Genomic DNA, 25,442 nt, shown 5'->3' with positions numbered 1-25,442 from the left:
ATCCATCACCTAGCTCTAAGAACTGTTCTCTCACCCACAAGGTGCCTTTTCCCTTGCTCCATGTCAGGGTCTTCTCTCTTCCTGTCCATTTTTAACTCCTCTGAGTGTTGCACTTTTTTTCTATTCTAATTTAAAATAACTTAAATGCTTAAGAAGTGTGATGCAGATGGCTTTAACTTGTTCCTAGTAGGTGAACTTGCTGCATCTTGCCTCCTGGCAGTGAAGGTAAGATGGGTAAAAGGACTGTCATTCCCCTTTACTTGGCAGAAGACTCCTCTGCATGCAAAAGAATTTCTTCATATTCTACTTAAGAACTTAAGTTGCTGTTTAATGACTGGATAATTGGATAATTACAGTGCAAAGTTATGAAGTAATGGTATTCTTTGAGAAAATACATACCAATTCTAGCATTTGTTAAGGGTATTCTGAAGTGCACTCGAGTGTCATTTAAATTTCATCAGTGATGATATTTTTTGCACCTCACAAGAATCTGAAACTGTACTGTTTTCCTAGCTGTTTTCTGTTTCTGTAACACACACTAGGATTTCAACTCTTGTATCTGGATTTCTGTGGTTGCATAAGAAAAGTGTGTTATCTTGAGATCTTGAAAATTCAGTTTTTATGGAGGAAAACAATTAAATATTTTATTTTTTTCAAAGTTCATTAAATCATTCACCTGCCCACCCCCCCAAAAAATATTTTTATTTACTACACTCAATAATACCATGACTGCAGTCCCACTTGGGAAAATGCCAATCAAATCAGTGAACGCAACTGATGGAGGCAACTGATCATCATGCTTTACAGTGTAATTACCTTCTGGGCAACATGATAGAGCCACATAATACGAGAAAATTTGATAGAGTTGCACTGAACCTGTCATAGAACCAAAAATAAAGTGTAGCATAAGTTCTTGTGACATTTTTAGTCTAATTGCATAATAATTATTGGGAGGTAAATAGTCCTTGCTATTTTTCCTCCAAAATTTAAGAACCTAATAGTCCCTTTATGTTCCTTTAGTTTTTGTTTTAAAGGCCTTCAACTCAGAAAATGACAGCTCTGTCTTGATTCTGTATTTTTTTATATAAATGGAGTTGGCTTTGTGATGCGTTTAACAAAGTCAGTTTTGACATTGACTGTGTGCAGTCAAAAGGGAAGATGTTTAAAAAGAGGAAAACACAGTGGTGAATATATAGAACTGTTTAAGATCTCACAGGTGTATGCAAAACCTGACAATATGGTTTATTTTCAAGTAAATTTCAAGTTGGCATCTGTACAAAATGATGAACAAGTGGTGAAAATGGTGACAGTGTGAATTGCATGGAAGAATAACTGCTAGCATCACTAAGGCAATGAACTGAGACTTGAATGGCCATGGTATGTTCCTTGCTATCTCACTGTCTGCTGTGATGAATGGCAGGACTGTTGATAATTCTCCTTATTACTAGCACTGTAAGGATAAAATAATTTTTAATTCCCGTGATGAGGTAAGATGGTGGGAACAGTGAAGATCCTCCAACATAATTTTATACTCTGTGGTTTCTTCCGCAGGAGTTTGAATACAAAGGCTGCATTTATGAACTGTGTTTATTTTCCCCAGCTTCTCATACTTTATAATTTGTCTATGAGTTTTAAAGAGCATGAAATGGAGCAGAGATTAGAAATCAGCACCCTTTGTGTCCTACTGAAAGCAGAGCAGCCCCTCCTCCTAAGGCACTGCAGAGTTCTTTGCTAATAAGGCTGGCTGAACAAATCTTCATTAAGATTGTTGCTGGGCTGGAGAATTTATTTGGCCCCATCATCCATTCAGACCATGACCTAGACAAATCAACCATGATGCCTCAAATTTGAAAAGCCTTTGTTTGGCTTCTCGCATTCTTAACACAAATAGTAGCTCTGTAGCTCTTCACCTTGGGCGAGACTTCACTGTCTCTTGGTGTAACCACTGCTCTCAAGGTAACTTGGAGCATCCCTCAAGTGATTGAGTGGTATGTGATTTTAGCCATGTAATCCCAGTCCCATGGAAATGAGTGGCAGATGAGGATAAAGCTAGTTGTCATAGTGAATCTATACTGTCTGTGCTGGCAACCTGCTAGGGGACGTAGTAGGCCAAAATTTCCTCTAAACTGGTATAAAGAAACTCGGCTACGCAATACATCTGTCATCAGGGTGACTGAGGCTTTTCTCCACTTCCAAACACTGTGGTCCATATGTTCATCACCTCTTTTTTGAACCAGGAGTAAGTTACAATAGGTGTGGCTTCTGTGTATCAAAGTAGACTACCCATGAGTCTTTGATTAAAAGTCACCTTCTACTTATTAAGGATAAAGTTATTATAAATAATATCTAATAAGGCAGACAGCTTTTTGTAGTAGTCATTAAAGCTTTAGGACTTGTTTCACAAATATGTAATTCTAGAAGCATGTCAGAGGTTGCTTTGCATGAGAAGAATGAAAGGCCAGAGTTTTAAATTGTATATCTTCATAATAAATCTTGAGGATAATGCATTTACTTTGGCACTGGTCTTCTGCTTCTTTAAATTAGGTCTCTGTTCATTTCAGTGTTACTGCATTGGAGGAAGTGGTATGATTTCCATTTATTACAGTCAGGAGTTAAGACTTGAAGTTTCTTCCCCCAGGCACTGGCTTATGCAGCATTGAAGCCTTTCTCTTTTCTGTGCCTTAAAGTCACAAGGCAGTGGAAGCATGCAACAGGTGAGCCAGGGTGCTTCTCTTTCAATGTGTCTATGCATATAAAAATATATGTTTCTATATATGTGTGTGTGTATACATGCTTTTATTTGTAGATTCTTGCAGGACGTCAAACAAAAATCTAAGTCACATTTTTGGAAGGGATAGGTGAGCATCAGACAAACCCAACCAAGGGGCTGTTGAATCAGATAGGTCCTAACAGGGCTACAAATAATACCCCTGTCTTACCTCTGGCTTTCTCACCCACCTCTGTCGCTCTCTACACACAGAGATCCAGGCCTCTTCAGTGCCCAGCATGGATTGATTCGCAGCACAAGGAGAAGCATTTTCTGTCAGGTGGTATACAACCAGTCTGTGAAGAAAATAAGATTCTCAGAGTCTTCTGAAACAGCCTTATCTTTGAGGGGGACAGAGCTCCTGCCAGCAACTCAGAGTTGGAGAAGGGTCTGGTTACATGTGATGTGAGATGCATCCAAAGGGATCAATTTCTAACCACAGTAAGGTTGCCATGGAGTTCAGTGACAGGTGCAGTTAGGCCATCCTTGATAGTAAAGGAGGTGTCTCTGAATATTCCCAGCATGAGAACTGGACCAACTGGGCATTGGTCTGTGACCTGTGAACTTTACGCACTCTTCTTCTCACAGACTTTAAACGCTTACTGGCAAAGCACTGCTTCAGCCATGGGGGAACACATAAACAAGCAGAAACTCTGAGACCATGTCTCACAATGTTCCCAGGTGTTAGTAGGTTTCACTGCTCATATTCTCAGTCATGAGAAGCTGTGTTTAGCTGACTAGTGCCTAGATTGAGCTATGTCTTATACAGCTTAGGGTTATCTGCCTTTCAGTTAATCTTTTCTCCCAATGTATTTTGATGCCTTTCATTCCTTATGTGCTTTTTTGCTTTGAATATATCCTGACCTAAACCATCTTGTCCTGCCAGGATGGTACTCCATAAACTTGTTCTAGGCCACTGAGGTTTAATTTTGCTCTTTTCCTCCCAGGTAAAAGATCCTGGGATGGCTGCTCTTTCGAAGTCACTGGTTGCAAGATAAACACAAGCCAAATGCAGCTGACAGGGGATGGTGTTCAGTTGAATTGTGCAGGCTGGGCTTGGTTCCTTTTCTCTTCCTTAACTGCTGCAGGATGAACACAGGCCAGCAGTGACAAGATACAGCTTAAGACCAAGTCCTTATCTGTTATCTATACTTCAAATGCCTCAGGTAACAGTTGAAACAGACTTTCATCCAGGTTTCATCTTCTGTAAGGATGAATATGAATAAAGCCTGATGAGCTGTGATGAAAAGTAGACCTTGTCATGGATAGCTGGGAGAGCTTAGGGACTCTTGATCAATTAGGCTGTCAAACAGGCCTCAGCAGTAAGAGTAAAAGCTCCGCTGGTTAGCTATCTACAGCAATCTCTGGCAAAAAAAGTGGCAGGCATCGACAATCTTGGATGGGGTAGACTAGACACCCAATATTGATGAGATGGTTTTGGTTTGCCTAAACTAGTTTCCTAAACTAGTTTTCCTAAACTAATTTCCTAAACTAGTTTTCCTGTTTTGTTGGAATGGTATTTTGGCCATACCAGTTTTGACAAGATTTCCATGAAGGCCCACAGTGGGATTTGACAGACTGGACTCAAACTGGCAATAGCAGGGCAGGTTGGGTCCTTCTTTAGGATGAAGGACATGAAGCTGAAGTTAGTTCTTGTGTAAAAAAGAATAGAGTTGAGCCTAAGTTTCCCACAGCCAAGCAGAAAGCCTGAGTCACTAGCCTAACAGGCATTTTACTATGTGTTTATCCTTTTGATTTTTCACACCGGCTGTCGAGAGTCTTTTAGGTGTTCAGCTTAGAGATAAGAGCAGCATTTTTATGCATGTATTTTTTGGATAGCAGATTTTTTTTTCCACAAATCTGATTCTACTCCTAATTAGAGTTAATTGCTGTGCACTTTTAAAAGTTTCTATTAGACAAAGGGTCAAGGGACTAATCCCACATGAAGAAAAAAAACTCTGTTTCCTGAGAAACAAGTTTGCTTCAGTATGTCCATGACATCCCAGCACCCCATGCAGCATTCTGTCTTGATGGCCAGATTAATTATGGACTTTAATTGGGAACAAGAAACAAAAGAGAGAGTCTAGGGCAAGATGACTTCATCGCCCTGCTCATCTTACATTGCTGTTTCACACAAAAAGATCGAGGCAACAGACAGAACAGCAGACAAAATTATCTACATGAAGGTTTCCTTTGGCTGGGGAGAGGAAGGATGAATGAGAATGGATCATTGTTCATCTGGAAAATCACAAGAGTAGGTTAGAGTTTTTGTGTTTCCAGCCAGGGTGTTGGTTTAAGCCCCACACCTTTAAAAGTTTTTATTTTAAGCAGTTTGTCCTTGGGCAAATTTCTCCATCTCATTCTGTCTTAGCCTCAACTTGCTGCAAGCCAGGGAATTTTTAGCCTCTGCAAAACAAAAAGTTCTTTTTCTTCCAGTGATAGAGAAAGCCCTATCTGCTATATAAAACTGTTACAATAAGTAACAGGAGGGAAGTGAGTAGTGACGGTGTTGCATAATGGATCCCTGCATGGTTTGCAGACCTGTGGGTGCTAGAAAAAAATGTTCCAGTTCTGCCATTAGTTATCTAATTTCAGGTGAGTACTCTGGGCTCAAATTTGCAAAGGCCTGGATGGAAGGCTGGCACAAGGTGGGAACATTAGGTGGCCGCTCCTAATTCGTTTGTCTTCCTGTGGACAAGCATTTAACTACTGACTCTGCCCTGTCAGCTGCCCATACAAATGTACCCCATTAATAAGGCAGTTGTGTCTCTTCAGCAGGCTGGCAGGCACCAGCTTTATTTCATGCTGTACTATAACTTCCCCACCTGAAAGGCTCCTGTACAACATGCTTATCTCTACAGTACCTATTCACATTGTAATTCGTTACCTTTTGCTGTTAATTCAGTGTACTTAAAATTATTTCTGTACTGATTTATTTTAATAGTTAAATGTCAAATCAATAATTTATTTGTAAGCCAGATACTTTCTGGACTGATTTCCAAATTATCCAGATAACCTTGCCTTCAAACACTCTGTTTTCCTCAGTGTGTCAAAATCCCAAATTTTCATCTTTTGTTTCCCCCTAGTTACCGCTGAGGGGAAATGAGAAAAAACGTGAGTAACCCTAGAAATGTAGCAAGAGAGCAGAAGGTTGCTGGTTGTTGCTCAGAGGCACTGACAGATTGTTCCTGTGGTTTTCGGTCTTACATCCAAACTGCTTGGGGCAGGGGTGAGGGCACGGACAGGCAGCACAGGCTAAAATGGGACATTTGGGAAGTCCTAGAGATATATTTGGCAGGTGGAGCACTGGCTACTTGGTGCATAGGTTTCCTTCCTTCACTTGGCTTTTGTAGGAGAATCGTCAAGAACTTCCTGGATCATGAAGTCTAATCCCCTGCTATCACAAATGGATGTATCCTGTTATCACTGTCATAAATCTGTCTTGTTTGGTCTTTAAAAACAGGATTTTTATGCCCTTCATTTTCTTTCTCTAAGACTGTACTAGAATTTCGTACGCTTCCAATGATCAGAAGTCATCCTCTAATTTCTGTCCTTTCATCTGAGAGAGGCGTAGGAAAATATTTCCAAGAAGGTGCAAACGTAGGGATTAAAAATGACTGACCGACTGACTTCTTTGAAATGTGGTAAGTACTTTGCATTTTAAAATTATCTCCTTATTTATCTAATCTGGAGTAAACCCAAAACACTTTACTTGAGGGGCCAAAGAAAATCCTGGTCCTAAAACCAGCTGGTGTCTGAAGAGTTAACTGGACACAGTGATTCAGCTCCTGACACAGGGAGCAGCCTGCCACATTTCTTGCTAGGTGATCAGTTGAAATACTTTGGGGTTGGGTTTGGTTTAGTTTTGCGGCTCAGAAAAGGTAGCTTTTCTATGAAAGAAGAAAAAAACATAACTTCAGTATTTTGTTTGGCAGTGTTTAACATGAAGTTTCACACCCATTCAGCCTGCTGCTTCCAGCTTTTCTGGCCGTCTCCCACCTCCTGCTTTTCTGGGTGTGCTAGATCTGAACGTAACCTGCACATTTTTTCATCTATCCGCCCTGCCTACTCGGCAGAGAGGGGCTGATTGGCAGGCGGCGAGCCACGGCTCCTGCTCCAGCACGCAGGGTGCATACCTCCCCACTCAACTCCCACAGCAGGCAGCCATGGGCAAACGCAGGCAGAGGCAGCCAGCCCGACCAACACGCCAGCGGCTGACACTGTGAAACTAAAGTTACCTGAGCCCTGGGTAAGTGCAGCAAGGAGCGAATCCGTTCACCTGAGCGCTCTGCTTTTAGGGGTTTGTATTGGCGGGGTTTGATATCTTCATTTAGAAGAAAGGTGCTTAGCAGCAGGGGCTGATAAGTGCCTGGGTAGGCGGGTGGGTAGACAGAAGGATGACTGTTGGATAAACTACAGAGAGAGAAGACTGGAAGAAACCTCTCAGCCCATAAAGTCTAAGGCAACTTCTGACGTGATGCCACAGACGTAGAAAAGTAATATTTACAAAAAGAGTTCGTGAAAACTGGTAGGATGAAGCAGAGGGTTGACTTTTGGTCCTCTAGGAACAAGTGATTAAAAAGGGGATTTTAAGTTGTATGCTTACAACTAAATCAGCATCTAATATCCTCCTGTGCCTTATTCATAGTGCCTACTGCACTGATACAAAATGCACCGTGTTTTAAAGCCAAGGAGGATGTGGGGGAGGAGGAGGGCAGTTTGGTTCATGAACTTTTGTGGGAGGTTATTTCTTTTTGGAGGAAAAGTAGGCTGTTTCCTTGTTGATAAAAGCTTCTCTGTGGTACAACAAGATAAACTGAAACATACAAAACGAGTTATATTAATTTTCTCCAAATATTGCTGAAGGGATAATGGAAATCTGTGTCTGTGCCCACTGCAGTGATCAAGAAAGGGAAGGTTTGGAAGCAGGTTTTGCTGCGAGATTAACAGCTCTGAGCTGCTCTGTATAGAATTTCAGTGGGTGAGTGAGCAATTCAGATTCGTCAAGCACTGCATTGTTAGAGGACTTCAGTGTTTTGGTATTTGTTGAAAAGGGAGAAATGCATTGCCCTCGTGTACAGAGGAACAAGCAGCTGGATTTACAAATAAGTGTATGTTTGGAACAGAGTTCTGAAGTGCAAAAAGCAAAATTCAGCTAACTATATCATGATCTATAAGAAAGGATAATTTGGTGCAACTCTTTTTTTTTCTTTCTCTGTTACTTTTAAACAGCAATTTGTACAGCAGTATACATAGCATGTATGTCTGAGCACTTTGAGATCAGGTTGAGTGAGGACATACTCACAGGGGTATTTGACCTCCTGAATACTGGCCTGGTGTTCTTTTTAGCTTTTACTTTACACTCCTTACAGTCAATTTCAAAATACTCAACTCTACATCAACTCTCCTTGCTTAATCTTGTTACATTAATGTTTTTCTGTGATGGAGCAGTACATCAGCTGCTCCAGCTATTTCTAAATGCATCACACAGCAAGGTAGTAAGATGGAGCTACTTAAATAACCATTGCTGTATTTTTTCCCAAGGAGATTAAAAGGTCAAACATTTTTAAAGCAAACATTGCTGAAGCTTCTGTGTATCACAAACCATGGCGCTTCCCCAATTTAGTTCCTGTGAGAACTAGACTAATCTTACCTGCCTAAAGCACTCCCATGATGTGGGACTTCACCATACAGAGTTTTTGGTAGATAGGTTCAATGTCTAATTGCTTTTGCTGTTAAAACTCAGCATGATTTCTAATCTTAGTTTCTGCATGTTGCCTTCCAACTATCACATATCACTTATTAGATTGCAGTGATTTTTCTTTTATAATTTTCTGTGGAGGTGCTTACAGGCTGATTGTTCCTGAATCTCCCGTGGAGCAGATTAAATAGATTGAGCTTTTGTCTTTTGCTGTGTGGTAGGGTTTTTATTCTTCTATAGCTGCTGTGGATCTTTTCTGAACCCTCCACAGTTTTTATACATTCCTGAATTCTGGACAAAACATTGGGTCATACTGGTCCACCAGGAACCAGGCTGTGCTACATATGCAAGTGAAATTATTTCCTTTCTGCTTCATGTTTCTGTTTTCCTAAATCCTAATATTACATCAGTTCTTTTAGCCTTGGGAATGCACCAGAGGTGATAACCATCCGAATCTTTTCCAGAGTGAGATGGACTGCTTCTAAAGGTGCCCTCCATTGCTTAACATCCCTACTTCCCTCTGACCCTCCTAACCTGAGGGAAATCCATGCACGTTATTCCTAAGTACATACTGTTGAACAGACTGATCGTGGTAAAACATATGTACAGACAACAGTAAATGAGATGGACAGAACTGTTTCCTTTTACAAGTGATTCCTACTGGCTCAGTGTAGCAAGAGAGGCTCCCTTTTCTTTGTCAAGAATATAGGAGTTCTGCTTGTTGTCTTTTTTATTGCCTGCAGAGTGCATTCAACCTAACCAGCCATGGAGAGTCTTCATTGAGTAGTGAAATCTGCTTGGCATCTGGCTATCCATGGGTAGACAAGGTGATCACCTTTCCAGGTGGTCCCTTGCTAGGAAATGAATGAAGTAATGTAGATTAAAAGAATCAACCTTAACTTTCTCCTTCCCAAGTTTAAGCCAAACTCCAGAGCTTTTCAGAAGCTGGAACTTGTTCAGTTCAGCTTAGCTTATTGTCTATTTCGCAGCTGCCTGAGCATGCACAGGTTCCAGCTGGGTTCAACAGCGAATCACTGAAATATTCTCTGGAATGCTAATCCAGGACACTTTCTGTCCTGACCTGAAGTTCAGATACTGTTATGAGAGCTCCTGTTCTCAAGAGATTTTCAGTCAGTTTTGCAGGCCAAAAAGACATTGAAGAAACTCTCAGATTTCAGCATACTTGCATGAATGTAGTTTACAAACTGTTGGAAGAGACAGTTGCTGCAGGCAGCATCCTTGTTTTCATTCAACTGAATCAAGAGTAAGACTACTTTTGACTAAAAAGGGAGTTGCTTTGTCTCTGCTGCAGGTTGTTCGCTCCTTTTCTGTATCTGGAGATTACCGTGAATAAAAAGGGAAATAAGAGGATAACAGATCCTTTTTATTATTATTTTCTTTTTTTTTTTGCCATCAAAAATCATAAAAAAATCTTCCTATCACAAAAAGCAACCGGAAGTTTTCATTCTGGACAGCAAATCTTAGGTGTGAACCGTGTAAATCTGCATACACTAAAGCTGCATGTACCTATTCGATGCTGAGAGACAAAAGGTAGTTAAAGCATAAGGGATTGCAGTAACTGCCCTGAATTTACTGAGGGTAACGCTACCAAACTGTCTATATTTATTCTTTGTACTCGGGAGGTGTTTGCCACTTCCATTAAATGACCTGCTAATGGTTCTTACTGTAGCATGCTGTGCAGGAGAAAGAGATAAAATAGGCAGGATTAATTCTTGCTGTGTGTTAAAGTTGCAAGCCCACCGCTCGGCATCCTGGAAAATGACTACAACTAAGGACACCGTGGGTTTCTCCACTCACCTTGTTATTCTTTTTTTTTTTTTTTTTTGGTGGACCCAGAAGGATATCCATTCCAGGCACGCCTCGTTTTTAACCTGATTGCTGCTTGTGGTTTTGATCTATTCCAAATTCTGTAATTAGCATCAGAGCTTGTCTGTACAAGCAATAACTCCAGAGAAGCGCCTTTGGTGGCAGCTCACCCGCACCCACCCTGCGCCAGCAGCGCGCTTCGATCTGCTATCGCCGCTCTCTTCCCAGTCTGGAGGAGACACCGTTTATCCCCAGCATGGAAACCCGGGCTCCTTCGCTGTGCTAGGGGAGGGCACACAGGGGTTAACATTTCTCGCTTCCCCTGGATGTCTGAGCGCGGCCCCGGCCGGGCGGTGGGGCTGCCCGCGGTCCTGCCCATCCACCCGCTGCTATAGCAACAGGTTGGGAATGCCGCTGTCTCGGACATCCCTGCCTCTGCAGAAATGTCTGGTTTGCAGGCAGCTTTATTGTCTGCCGGACGGTTGTCTTTCCCCAAGACAAAAGACCCGGCACAAAGAAGGGACTAAACAGGGCTAAAAACTTAGGGGGGTGGGGGTGGAATTACCTTAATTTACTGTTTAAATGTAGGGGAGAGAGAGGAAAAATAGTTTTGTCTTCTCCTAAGTGATAGTTCCTGAAGGAGAAGAGGCGCAATTAGGTTTTTCTGGCATTTGGTAATTGCTTCCTGATGTCCCATGAAGCTATTTACAAGAAGGCTGGTCCACCGTGGCAGTTTTTACCCCAGCATAGTCAAGCTGCTGCCATCTGACAGCTGCTGAGATCCTATAATAAAAGAGTTGGGTTTCGATTTGTTTTATGGGTGAACCAATTTTCATATCCCAGATCACCAGCAAAATTTACCCCCAAGAACGGTTTTCTTCACATCCAGCTTGGAGAGCTCAAGCACAGATTTCGTCATGTGTCAAGTAGATCTCTTGTTTTCCAAGGTTACCCCCTTACGCTGCGGTGCACTGATGATGGGGAAATTCAGGTGGGAGGATACTGCCAAGTTAGTAAATACAGGATTTAATCTTCCGAGCTGTCAGCATTTCTTGAGCATTAAAATTCTGGTTCAGATAAACAGACTCCTTTCCGGTACAATCTCTTTCCTTGTCCCAAGCAGAAACAAACTTGCATTAAGCCAGAGCAAGTCCGGAGTTCTCCATGATAACTTCAAATGCTCATATGCGTGTTCCTTATTAAATCCTACCCGAAATACCATTTCACAAAGGATGTTAAATTCAAAGTTTTCCGTAAGATGAATTTCCATTTTTCTTCTTTATGTGATTGGCCTTTTTCTTTCCACCATTTGACACCAGTGTGACATAGATGAGTAGTACACACCTGCAAACTGGAAAGATGCAGCACGAAAGATCAGATTAGACCATGTTTCTAAGCCTCATTAGGTATTTCTTCTGGGCTTGCTAATCTAGTAGCAGTCAGCTGATGGTACATTTTCATCTGACATCCATTTCTGACACTTCATTTAAGTATTTCATCCACCATACACAAGTAAGCCAGTGGGCAGAAAAAATCTCTCCCATGGCCTTTTTCTGTAATATACTGAAACAATTCTGCAACATTATCTCATGAAGAAAAGATCTTACTTTCCTAGGAAGTGATCAGCTTATTTCTTGAAATGCTAGTATATAATGGTCACTGGTGAACTGAAGCAGTCATTCTTGGGCAGCTCTTCTCAAATCTCCAGCACCAGCCAGTGCCTCTATATATATAGTAAGATACTGCATTTAATTGCCTGTTAAATTTTTGTTGCCCATTCATTTCTTGAATGTCCATTTGATCTATTTATAGGAATACATTAATAATTATTTTTCATTTTATAGTCTAGATACCTTTCTTTTTAAGCTCAATATAGTCTTCATGTTCCCTTATCTCATGTTCCTCATTTATCTAATCCCTGTTGTTTCCTTTAGGCAGACCTGGGTTCTTTCACGCCTCTTCTGCAAAACCTCACATGGCCCTTCAGAAAGCTCTGCTTTGTTTACAGGGCACAGCAGCTGTGGGGCCCCTGTTGTTTTCCTTCACATCAGTCACGTTCAGTGCTCAAGCTCCTGTCTCTCAGCTGCCACCAAGCCAGCTACACAGTTTGGTGATACAAGCAGTAAGGTTTCCTATTGAATTGTCCATCTCCCCTCCCCCCCAGTCTTGTCCCATACCGTTAAGACTCCTAGGTCTCGTTCACATTTCAAATGCAGAATTTTATTTCTATTTAGCTTTCTTTGGTGTATTTCATACAGGGATTGCTCTGACATTATCAGAGCTCTGTCCCATCTGGCCCCTGTACCCTGCCTAGCTCCTAGTAACTGCTACCCCAGGACAGAAATTTTCTGGATTCCTTGTTCACCACCTTTAAAGCTGGCAACTTATTCTTTCATGTATGTGGCGGAGGACTGGGGTGGGTGTGTGTATACATGTATATGTCAAGAAGCTAACTAACTGAAGTGTCTGGCATTTGGGGTCTCTTCTTTACTTCTCCACTGGATTATTTTAATGTTTTCCACTCGTTGTCTGTAGCTGAATTCCTTCCCCTGTGCACTCCCATCAAAAGAATGGGGAGCATCATTTGGGGAAGAAAGGGCATGCAGACTAGGCAGTGGTGGAGGGAGCTAAAACTTTATGGTAAGAAAAGACATCAGTGTGGCTAGGAAGTTATACAGGATGAGTATAAGAGAATTTGGGCCCTGTATACCTTGTGTTTTGCCCCCAGACAGAATAATAGCTTGAAGGGAAGATGCCTGCTAGAGATGGGAAGATGGGAAGTTACAATTAGTGCAGAGAGGAAGGAAACATGGGTTTCCTCTTCACTTCTTGCCACAGAGCACTGTGATAGCATTACGAGTTGCTTCTTTCTGTCCTTCACGGGTGGGTCTGTTTTGGTCAAACTCTCACGTTTAACAATGAGGCCCATGCTCTTCTGTTTGCTGTAATCATGCCAGCGTGGCCCAAGAGAAAGAGGAAGAAATTACTTGTTCAGTCGTTTCTCTTTGGCTGCATCTGTGGAGTGACCCCAAATAATCCTGTGTACTGTGGTGGCTCCACACACACATACAAAAAGCAAAACCAAAACTGCAGATGACAAAAAGTGTAACAGCCTAGTATTTGGTTCTGCTGATTTTCCTGTAATTGTGAATAGCTGTACAACAGCTGGGATTTTGTGGTGTGAGCCTGGGCTGAAGGAAAATGCTGTGCTAAGGTAGTGCCAGACCTGGAACAGATGAGCGTGGAAAGCGGAGAATGGCTGCATCAATCAGAGCAATATGTCGTAAAACAAGTAATTTCCTCATAACAGCCTCCTGGGCTGGTCAGCAGCTGCCTTGAGGCTGGAGATGAGCTGCTGATATCACCATAGGATGATAGCAAGACTCTCTGACCAGGTCAGGGAGACTCAGCAGGAGCCGTTAACTAAAGCGTAGTTAGATGAATGTGCTGACAAGTTTTCAGTCTTGTGCCATCCTTGGAATCTTTTTGTTATATGTATACGAAGAGTGAACTAGACCAGCTCTATTAGTTTCTGAAGTCAGATGAAGTTGTTATTAGAACAGTCATGCTAGTAAGACTGGGAGGACAGGCATGCTTTGTTGATACAGCTATGCTGTTAGGAGCACCCTCCAACACAACCCTTGGAACATTATTACAGTTTTCCTTGGCAGACAAAAACTGAGAACAGTCTTTTAAGTGTCACCATAGAGAAGGATAAAGTTAAGTTGCCACCAGTGGGAATATTTCTTCTTACTATGTCTTGTCTCATTAAACCAGCTTGCTCAGCGTATATCCAAACTACATCTTTAAAAGCATCAAGAGGTGAGAAACAGCAATGCAGCACCCTGACTCAACCTTGCCACTGCTTTAGCAAGAGTGTAATATGGGTTGTGAAGACAGAGTTTAAATTTATTTCGAGAAAAAAGTGGTGCCTATCTGACTAAAAAGCATGTTTCAGTATCTGTTGCAGGAACAGTCTGCTTTCCAAGAGCTCAGTTCCTGTTTGGGAAGAAACAACAAAACCCCACAAGCCCTACTTTTGTCATCTCAGTTTCTACTTGAGCAAATATTTAGGTCTGTCAGGTGCACAGTTTAAAATAGTGAGTATAAGTAGTCCTAATCCCCTTACAGTCACAGGGTGAGGAGGAACCCTTTGCTCACCTTACACTCCTGGAAAAACTCCTAAATCTCTTTTAATTTTATAAATATTCTCCAGCCCACTTTACCGTTTAATCTCAGTGTCTGAGTCCTTTCTTTGCCTCAGTCGTTGCTGCCTACCTGGAGCAAAATTAGGCATGAAAGACTTTGGTTTTTTCTAACAAAATAATAAGGATATTTTCTGTATTTTGTTTTTGTATAAGAATGTCTGCCAGATAATAATTTTTAGCATTACAGTATTGTGCAAGGCAGATACATTAAAAATAACTGTGTTTTAAATCATTAATTGGTTGAGCTGGTAAGAGATATTCATTCTATCCTTCATAATTTTTTTTTTTCCCCAATTAATACCAAGTCAGTTTTGGGAGAGGGAGCCATGCCATATATACTCTTTAGAAAAAAAAACCAGTATTTGTCATACTTGGATCTCAGGAGAGAGTATATTTTGATAGGAATGGTTGGACTCAATGATCTGGTGGGTCTCTTCCAACCTGGTTATTCTATGATTCTATTGCTGACTGATACTAGAGGCCTTTTTGGCTAGCCTCCAGTATTTTTAGTGGAATTCTTTATTGTATGTAATGTGAACAGTGGTCTGTTTCTCAGCGTACAGGAGGAACAAAGAATAAGAAGCAAATTCCCAGCATTTCTCCTTGCAGTTCACAGCCAGTCCTGTACTTAAGCATCCAGTCTTAGATGTTCACTGCAGCTCTTCGACCTTTGTATTTGTTGTCATCCAGATAAACGTACTTGCAAGCATCCAGTACAAAGGAGATTCCTTGGCACGCATGACTTAAGTTTATAGGTGAGGGCCACAGCTTCTACTGTCTCCAATTATTTTATTCCCTACAGGAGTTCCCTTGCTTATTCCATTTATCCTGTGTGGTCCATAGAAAGCCCACAAGCTTTCATAGGACTTACGATAACCTATTCATCAAACATACTTGACAACCGCTGTTAACACTTTCCATTACATCAGTATTTTTGGTCTGCTACAGAAAGAAAACTTGTGGAACAGAGGGCATGAATTGCTAGCTAAAGGCCATCTAGACAATAACATAGTTCAGATTAGCACCTAGGCCTTCTGCAGCCCATTCCTATGTCGTATCCTTTGCATACTGTGCTTCTCAAGCACCTGTAGCACCTGTAATTATCATAATTTGTGGAAGGTAGGTGTGTTGCTTTGGCAGGTGCATCCTCAGCAACATCTACATGGGTCAGGTATTGCATATAGATCAGGCTGTCCTTTCTGTTCTCACACACTATTTCCCGCCAGTCTCCTTCAGTCCTTTTGTGTTATGTGTCAAACAGCCCTCCAGGAGTTTAAAAAAACCAGCAAACTTTACCTACACATGGCATTGCTATGGCTCTTCTCACCTTTGCATTGTGAACCTCGCTTAAATCATAAAACTTCACTGTAGCCTGGAGCTCCCACTGCTCTAAGTTAAGAAGGACTGGACAAACTAGCTACACTCACATAGTTACATAGTTTTCTCTGCACTTTGATCAGAAAATGTTTGCATGACAAGCTACAGGGGGGAAAAATATTAGCATAAGCTTCAGGCAAAAATTGAGCACTCTTAACCTTCATAATTTATAAGTATATATCAGCTGTGTTGTCAATGGAACAAATCTGTCTTTACAGTTAATCAGGTAACTAAATTATTAAAATATATAGCTGAAGTCTTAAGTTTCCACAGAGCCTTATGTTAGAAACTGGGAAATGAGTCTTTGGATTTTTTGAAACAACAGCAGTGGCTTAGCTTCTAAATCATTTTGATATTGCTGGGGGTAAAGGCAGTATAAATATGAGATTACCTCTTGCCTGGATAACCCAAGATATGCAGACAAATCTGGCAGACAGGATGTGAGCTACTGACTTGATGTGATATAAAATTTGATCCTGGGAAATGCCTTGAGTGCAGGAATGAGGAAGTTAGTGGTACTATTTTTAAATGTTGTAGGGAACCAGAAGTGTTGGGCAACAGTGAGTTTTGAAGATGTACAATAACAAATGACTGGTTTTTCTCATCTTTCCTCACTTTTTTGTCTGCACTATAGAGGTTTAAATCTTTGTCTACCAATATGAATTTTAACTTTGTGCCATTTTGTATTAGGCCTCAAGAAAAACACATTCCTCCTCTCGGTATGATACCTTGTCCTGCCTTGTCCTAAATGATGTGCAGATATGAACACCAGTGTTTATTTTTGTAAGCAGTGAATTAAGCACAGGTAAATTTGACATCCCTATGTCCTGACTTCTTGTCTGTGTTTTTGCTACAGAATCAGCACAAGACTGAACAGATAGTTGGGGTGATGTTGGCTTCAGTCATGCAGAAACTGTCCATGTAGGAACTGGAGATCAACCAATTTTGTACCAACTGTCCAAGCTGTCATTGGCTGATGTTACCATTTGTGGTTACTACCGGTACAGTTTCTGAATTGGCAATAGCAAATCCAGGCTGTTTCAGACTTCTAACACACATGATGGTCTCGTGCCTTCAATTTTCCTGTGGCTATGGGAATATTTCTTGCATTTGTTTAACAGAGCTAGACCCCCATGTTTATGCAATACTGCAGTTGCCTTTTGGATCCATAACATGATGCATGAGGCCATAGTGGGTTGCTTTGCAGTCAAAGGTTGTGCTCCTTAATGAGACCCCAAACTCTGTGAGGATCCAGGAGCCGGCACGTTTCCATCTGCAGTCTGGCATTTGCAAGTGTTAGGCTTATTCCACGTGGTACTGTCTCAAGTACTGAAAACAAAACTTAAGAAGTCTGCAAACCTCGGTATTTTGCTACCAGTCCATTACATATTGCTTGTAAAATTAAAACATAATGAAGTAGTGTATTGTCTGTGTATGAGAGATTTATGTAACTGCTCTTTGCAAAAGCGAGCTTGTGCAATGCATGCTAGCATCAGCTCCTCCAAGATGGAATGGGATTTTCTTTGCAATTTTAGGATTGGCTACAGATTTATTCTGCTTGCCAAATATCACGAACTTTCTGAAACATCTCTCTAAATTGGAGAGATACAGATTTGATGGGTGGACTTTTTGGTGGATACGGAATTTGTTGGATGGTCGCATTCAGAGAGTAGTGGTTGACAGCTTGATGTCCAGATGGAGATCTGTGACAAGTGGTATCCCTTGGGGATCCTACAAGAAAGCAGGGGAGGGACTTTTTACAAGGGTATGTAGTGACAGGATGAAGGGGAATGGCTTTAAATTGGAAGGGAGGGAGGAGATTTAGATTAGATATTAAGAAGAAATTTTTCACGATGAGGGTGGTAAGGCACTGGCACAGGTTGCCCAGGGAAGTTGTGGCTGCCCCATCCCTGTACATGTTCAAGGCCAGGTTGGATGGGGCCTTGGGAGCCTGATCTAGTGGGAGGTGTCCCTACCCAAGACAGAGGGGTTGGAACTAGATGATCTTTAAGGTCCCTTCCAACCCAAATCATTCAATGATTTTATGATCCTGGGCTAGCAGGAGCATTTCAATTTCCTTACTAGCTCTCAGAATATTTTTTCATGAGCTCCGTGGTCTCATATCAGTGGCAGATCCATTATTGAAGGATATGTGCTGCTGATTAAAATCAGGGGAGGCAGACCTCTGTAGGTAGAAGCAAAGTCCAAAGTACATTCAGAGGCAAACTGACTTAATTCATCTTAGCCAATGTACTGTGAAAGCAACTGCTTTTGAAAATTGTAATGCACATCTGCTGCTGTTCTCATTTGCTCCTTTTTCTTCAGTATAAAAGATGAAGCAGAGGGGTTCTGGTTCTTCATTTATTGATCCCTCTGCTGGAACAGGTTCAGCTTTGTATTTCCCAGGTCTGCTCTGTCACCTCAAACACAGGCTTTGTCTAGACTAGCTGCACTAGGATCCTAAGTATTGTATCGGTAGTAATAATGACTAAGGCTGGGGTGTAGTCATAGTCATGGTAATCTTGAGACTGAGCACACCTTGCTGAGAACAAAGTTAGATGACTTAGTGGTAAAAATATGTCAATCGTATCTATGCTGTGTCATCAGGTATGGAAATGAAGTTGCTTTGTAATGACTTGCATAGGTATGCTTAGTTGCTAAGATGTTTACTTTATGACTATATTATGTTTGTTTAATAGAATTCAGTTCTCAGGAAAAACAAGCAGGTTCTAATACTTCCTCCACTACTTACATGAGGTCTGTTAACAACTTGGCTCAAATTATTCCTAATTATAAAAACAGTAGCATTATGCCATATATATATTGTTAATTCTGTGAACAGACATAGTTTTGTCTAAATCTTGTAAAAATCTTGAAGCCTTCCTCTAATTGTATCAGTCTTAATGTACCACCTTCTGGCCAGCTAATGGAAGCACATGAATTAATATGCAGTAAAAATGTGTGTTTTCTAGATCTATGATTCCCAAAAGTGTTTGAATCAAAATAAAACTTCTTTTCTGTAGAGTTTTGAGACTCATGCACTACCATTGTTTAACACATAAGAGAAACATTCCACTTTTTATAAGTAACAAGAACAAAAGATATTTACGTTGATTTCTTTTTAAAATAGTTTTATATACTGGAAAAAAAAATCAAAGCAAGCGGATTTAAATGATAAATAATGCTTTTTCTGGGAGTGCCAAGTGTCTTCTAGCTATACACAGGAGACTTTTATTCCTTTATAAGTTCCTTATTGCCTCTAATTTATTACCTTGTAGTGCCTACCTGAGATGAAGATCTAACAGTTTCTTCAAGGCACTGACAACCTTGTCTCTGACTTGCATGATTTACATCCAATTTGAAATCTTCTGTTCAAATGATAAATTGGTATTAATTGGAGACCCAGGCATATAGGCAGTTATATTTCAAAGCTATGCATCTATCTTTGCAGCAATATTTTGGTGATTTTGGGATAGATTAAATGGCTCTGATTGAATTTCAGGCTTCATTTAATTCATTTCTCCAATTGAATAAAGATAACCAGAGGAGCAGAAAACATGTGAGACAGAAAAAGGCACTCAAGTAGCATCATGCATAGCTGGTTACAATGAAACTTCCAGCTGTAACTACCACTGTTCTTATGTGTACTCTGATACCAGTTTCTTAATGGTCAGGTCAAGCTTAGTTGTTGGGAAGATGTTCTCCTTCTCCGAGCATCAAGAGGCAATGTCAGTGAAGGAGACGTGAGGCAAATAATTTAGGACATTGAAGCTTGGTGAGCACTGATGCCTGAGGTACAGTAGTCCTGCCTTCTCATCAATACATATGTTTGTATAGCCATAGAATAATAAGAAAATGTCAAAACTTCATTTAATATTAAATACAGCAGTTATAATAAGAATTATATGCTCATAGAAATAAATTAAATTCACATAGATTACATTCATTGTGTTTTAAATAGAGCTGGAAACTCTGTGATATAGCTTCTTTGTAACTTTGGATGATTGAACTTCTTTTGACAATTGAACTTCTTTTGGGACCTATGATGAATTTGCGATAGTTAACCAAGCAACAGGAATCATATTGAAGTAGTCATTAACCCAGTCCTGGGAACAGGCTATTTAGTACTTCAGAAAAGAAGTACTGTAGATTTAGTGTAAAACTACACTAGGTTTAATCAGGCCAATGATTTACATGGTCTGAATTTAGATACCAAAGTTCAAAGGGATGTAGTGATAGAATATGACACAGCATGATGAACTCAAAAGTTATCTAAGGATGAATCCATTCAACATCATCTGAGAAGCCTGTCAGGCAGGAGGAGGAGAAGAAATAATAAAGGGAACTGTAGAGATCAGCTCTACGACTTCAGTCTTTCATCTTGCACCTTCTCTTGCTGGAGAAAAATCATGTGATGATTTCAAAATGTCTGTTAGTCTGCCATAAAGTACTAAGTAAAAATCATAACTTTTGTATTAACAGTTCAACACTCTGAAGAACCAGATTTCTGTTAAATTTTTGTATGTGGCATGTCCAGCAGCAAGAGTAGAGGGCAAAGATTGTGTGGGTATTCATCTCTTCCACACGTCAGATCTTGCAGAGACACTCAAAATCTGCAGGAATGCTTATATACGTGCTTTTCAGCATGTAGGGAGTAAGTACTTAAGGGGTTTGAGGCTTTACAGCCCCTCTCCATAATCCTCTTGCAAGGAGGCAAGGTAATTGCTGCTTCTTCTGTCTCCAAAGTCTGTTCTGAAGCTCACAGGAAAAAAAAGCGTCCTGCAGGCTGGGAGAGGCCATTACTAGGTATTCCCTTAATGTTACCCTACACTGATTGATAGTATAGGTACCCAGGAAGCATGTGGTGGTAATAATGGTTATCCTTACAGGGATATCCTGTGCAAAATAAGCATAGGCAAGAAGTTTTCTGTGCTTTGAGTTGCGGATGCTTGCAACTGATTTCCATGGCAGTTTTCTACTGTAGCTTTGTTTAGCTAGAGAAAGTTACCCTGATGTCTGCAGCAGTGACATATTTGACCGCTGTAATAAGCAGGAAGGCTTATGAAAACAGACTTGGCTTCATGGCTTGTACCAAACCTGAAACTCTTTGCAAGTGCATGGATATAATAAAAATATTGACTCAATTTATAGGTTTATACCCACCTTTGTGGTGTTTACACATTACACTGTGTTCTGTGAGAGTTCTAGAAACACACTGGATACTGTAACACAGAAGAGCAATCACTGTTCCATGTTTAGTACTCTTAATAGTCAAAAATTACAGAAAGTGGGAAGAGAACCAGAAGCTGTGAGAGTGGAAGCGATGAGGTGTTTTCCTCAGAGCCACGTAGCAGGTCAGTGGCCAGACTGGAAATAGAAATCTAGTTTATCACTTCCAAACAACAGCCTACATGCTTTAAACTGCACTCTCTGTCCTGGGAAGATCAGAAACATGATGGACCACCAAAAAAAGTGTACAGACACAGTTGTTGTGACTAGGATATGGAAAAGAAATGCAAGGAAATGATCAGATATGAATGTCACACAAAGTATGTGAAAGTGTAACCTTTATCATGGAGAGATAACTGCATGACAACCTTGTCCATGATTTCTCTCAGATTCGTTCTGCTTTTCTGTCATTGCCTATGAATACAGAGGCTCTACAGATTTTGTAACTGGCATCTTCTTGACCTGGCTGATCTTCAAAGGCCAAATGCTACTTGCCTATATGTCAGCGTCTGGTGGACCTGATGTAGTTTAGTTTCCCAGCAAGCATCCTAGAATAGATCCAGCTATGCCAACAGAAAACTTACCAATGCTTACTTTGGGGGACTGGTGTTGCGTACATCAAGGAAGCAAGTACCCCATTGGAAGGTGTGACTGTACTAAAGGTATGCTTGTACTACAGACTGAAGTGTAAATTAGAGCTATCTGAATTAAATGTAAATTAATATATTCAGGTAACAGAAACAGGCACACCATGAAGCTCTGAACCCATTCCTGTCAATAGCCAAAATAGGCGACTACTCAAATTTCAAAATCCAGGCTTTTGCTCAGATCCATTTCCTAAGGTCATTATCTGCCTTTTTCTTTGAAAGGTGTGTAGCACTCTCAGATCTTCCTACTTCTGTGGCACAGTTTCAGTCACAAATAGTTTGCAATATCAATACCCTTTAGCAGCTGGATGGCTGCCTTTCCTCAGGCATAAGTAACATGATATTACCTGGTGGGTTTGGCCAAAATGGTTTAAACAGAAATGAAAAGTTGAAACAATACAGAGAACCAAAGCCTTCTTTCCTTGTAGTAAGTCACGAGGTGAGATGTTCTACATCCATTACAGCATAATACCTCTTAACCATTTTCTCATACCGAAATTGTTAACCCTTTTGCTACTGAATACTTGTAACACCAACAAAACATTAAGAAGCCTGAGTATGGGAAAAAAAAAAAAAGCACAAACCAACTTACAGTGCAGGTTGACATTTTATTATTCACCAGAGACTTAAGCTTCCAAATTAATGGCTTGTTAATGATATTTAGGCATCTATGTAGTGATGTACGGCCAGTGCTGGTTACAGGCCTCACTTATGTGGGGGAATAAATGCAGGGATGCATAGCTGTGTGGGCAGCTTGAGGCTGCTTGCCTCAAAGCTCACAGTTGCTGCTGTCATTGGGAAAGGAGACAGAGGTACTATCCCTTTCACCTCCTTGGTAAATCTGCTCCTGTGTTTTGTGGCTGCCTGGAGCAACCTGTCAGGTTGGAATCTGGCAAGTTCAGACAATTAAAAGATATTTTAATTTTGCAGTTTAAACACCTGTCAAAGTTATTTGCTTAGGAAGGCAAAGTCAGTTGGTCAAGAAGGCAAAACCAAGTGCTTTGTTTTGATCGTTTCTTCCTTTTTCTATGCAGATCTAGTCTTTCTCAGTCAGGAGTCACTCTGGGTTGTAGACTGTCCGCACCCCATCAGCAAGTCATTATCTTGATTTCTTTTGTAGGAAGAAATTTTGAAAATGGTTATGAAAGCAAGAAGTGAAATAATATTCATCTAGGGAATTGCTTTCTTAAGTGTTCTCTCCCAGACCTATTGGGGTGCTACCAAAAGGATGAACATTCCCATTTTAAACATTACCGCCTATGTTCAGGAACTCAACAAAAGTCAAGAAAGGAAAAATCTCAAGTAATTTTCTAAGGTATCCTCTAGCTATATCAAGATTTTTCACCATGCTGTATTTGCCTTTGCAGTAGAGGTGCCAATATTTCTCTTGGGGTATGCATGCTATTTTGTCTAGTTCTCAGGAGCTTTCTTTGGCTGTTTGGCCTGCATTAGAATATTATTTTTATCCTTCCAGCTATTAGTCATTTTCTTATGGACAAAGCAAAAACCTGTCTTTTCTGGAACCACCTCTGTGTTCTTCAGATATTTGTAGACCTAACAACATGGTTCTTTGGCAGCAGCAGAATGTATTTTTGATTTTAGTTTGGGAAAGAAAGATTATTTTACTTCCCAGATTTGACACTTTCACATATCACATCAAATAACAGATTATTGATTTTTCTAGAAAATAAAATTGCACAAATGCTTGCATATAAAGCCATCTTCCCTTACTGGTTCTTATGTATTTCTGAGCATCTGGATCAAATAAACAATTTATTTTATAAAATTTGTTTAATTTAGAAAGAAATTCTGTTAGGTGATTTCTGTGTGTTTTTCACATGGACTCTCAAGAAATTCTTCTCATCTGCCTTTGTCAAACTTACCAGAAGTGTCAATACTTTATTTGTAGAACCACATTTGCTGTCTGCAATTCAAAAGCTCAGACACAGGAAAAGGAAAATTATAATTGCAGATGGTGAAGAGGTGATAATGCTCTTAAGAACCTCTTATTGTATCAATACAAGACTTTTAGAAGTCCTACAAGAAATGGGAGATGTTTTGCTAGATATACCATAAAAACAGAGTCTTATCACATCTTTTCATTGCCTTTGTTTTGTTTTAGAGGGTTACATACTTGCTAACCAAAGTACTGGAAAGGTATGAGAGAACATAGAAGGTATTGGTATGGCCCTGAGGATGAGAACAATATCAGATTATTCTCATTGGGGTTTTTATTACTTTCTCACTTAGAGTGTGATTGTGGATGTTAAGCAGTTGGCTTAAATCCACAAATCTGTTAATAGTCTTTGGCAGAAGTTAACAGATAAAGGACCCACCACTGTACCCAGTGGTGCAACCAGTAGCAGGGACTACAGGGAGGCGTTGTGCAAAGCTGGGAGTAAAACAGAAGGGTAGAGAAGAAAATCTGAGAAATTGAGATAGTGCCACTTGGAAATGCATGAACAGTCTGTAAAAGCAATATGTTCTTGGTTTTGCTTAGTTATTATTGTGGCCTGAAAAAAAAATCAGTATCATTCTGTGTCATACATAATTCTCAATTATAAAAACCCTTAGAACTTACATGATGTATTTTTTCCTTAAATCAAAAGGCCGGGTGAACTTCCATACAGCTGGGCTGTGGGGCCTGGAAAATCAAGTTACCCAAGACATTATAATGACCTAATGGCAGGACTTTGACTAACATGAATATTCCCTATTTCATGTTCTAAATGGTAACTGGAATAAAAATTCAAATTGTCTATTACAGTTGAAGCAGAACGGAAATCAAGCTCACCTTTTTTTCTGGGAACTGATAGCAATTTAAATAATGACTTAGATGGTTTGTTGTTGTTGTTAACATTGTGAAATATGCTCACATCACAGCCATACTGAAGTGCTACATTTTGCATTCACTTTCCTGCTTGTACTGAAGAACAGTCACTTGTGTAAAACATGGGATCTATAGATCTATCAGAAACGAAAGGCACAAATATTAGCACCGCTATATCATATGTAGAACAAACCCATGGTGCAGATGCACCATATATAATTTCATGCTGGCTGCTTATTCTAAGGAGCACTCTGGTTCATTCATGCAGTGGGAAGAAAATGGGGTGAAAACCCTTTAATTTCTGAACTCTGAAAATTTATGCTTATTTTGGAAAACACCTTGTTAACACTGCTGCTATCTCCTCCGGATGGAGCTGGAGCTGAAATAGCACAGTGTGATGCAAACTCCTGGGAAGTGTCTTGGCAGAGCCCAAAACAAGGAAAGTAGTAGTCAAAGGTGCCATGTCCTGATAGAAGATGAGGACAATTTACACAATACAAATCAAAAATATGTTTTTCCTTATTCTAATATACATCTCTAGATCACAGCTTCTTCAAGAGGTTTTTTGGAGACATCACAGGGCTGGCAGACTCTTTCCCTCTGAGTAAATCACAGAGTCTCTTTGCTGAACACATCCTGGGCAAAAATGCCACATAGACACTTTTTATGGTGCCTTCACCAGATCTCTGGGTGCTTTTGTGATGACAGCAAATGTATAGACAAGTTTGTGGGGACAGAGTGGAGAAGTGTTGTTCCTCAGTGTTCATTCCCTCTCCCCTATGGATTCTTCAGTAGAGCAAAGGGTATGGGGACAGAAAGAAAAAATGAAAGCAAGGGAGAGAAGAAACAAAATGGG

The 25,442-nt window shown here is 40.4% G+C and overlaps 1 protein-coding gene and 1 long non-coding RNA gene across 4 annotated transcripts in view; one reads left to right on the top strand and one right to left on the bottom strand.

Annotated features, from left to right (window-relative positions):
- The window catches only part of STON2 (stonin 2), a 76,136-nt gene that overhangs the window by 39,403 nt on the left and 11,291 nt on the right, over positions 1 to 25,442 (top strand). The gene's annotated exons all lie outside the window — the stretch shown is intronic.
- The window catches only part of LOC138721490 (uncharacterized), a 29,682-nt gene continuing 28,157 nt past the window's right edge, over positions 23,918 to 25,442 (bottom strand). The window contains exon 5 of the long non-coding RNA XR_011337559.1: positions 23,918 to 24,723. This is a non-coding gene — a long non-coding RNA (uncharacterized lncRNA). The remainder of the gene's footprint in view (positions 24,724 to 25,442) is intronic.

This window comes from Phaenicophaeus curvirostris, chromosome 5, assembly GCF_032191515.1.
Source record: "Phaenicophaeus curvirostris isolate KB17595 chromosome 5, BPBGC_Pcur_1.0, whole genome shotgun sequence".
Lineage (NCBI taxonomy): Eukaryota > Metazoa > Chordata > Aves > Cuculiformes > Cuculidae > Phaenicophaeus > Phaenicophaeus curvirostris.
Note: the sequence above shows the minus strand (reverse complement) of the source record. Positions and strands in the feature narration are given on the sequence as shown.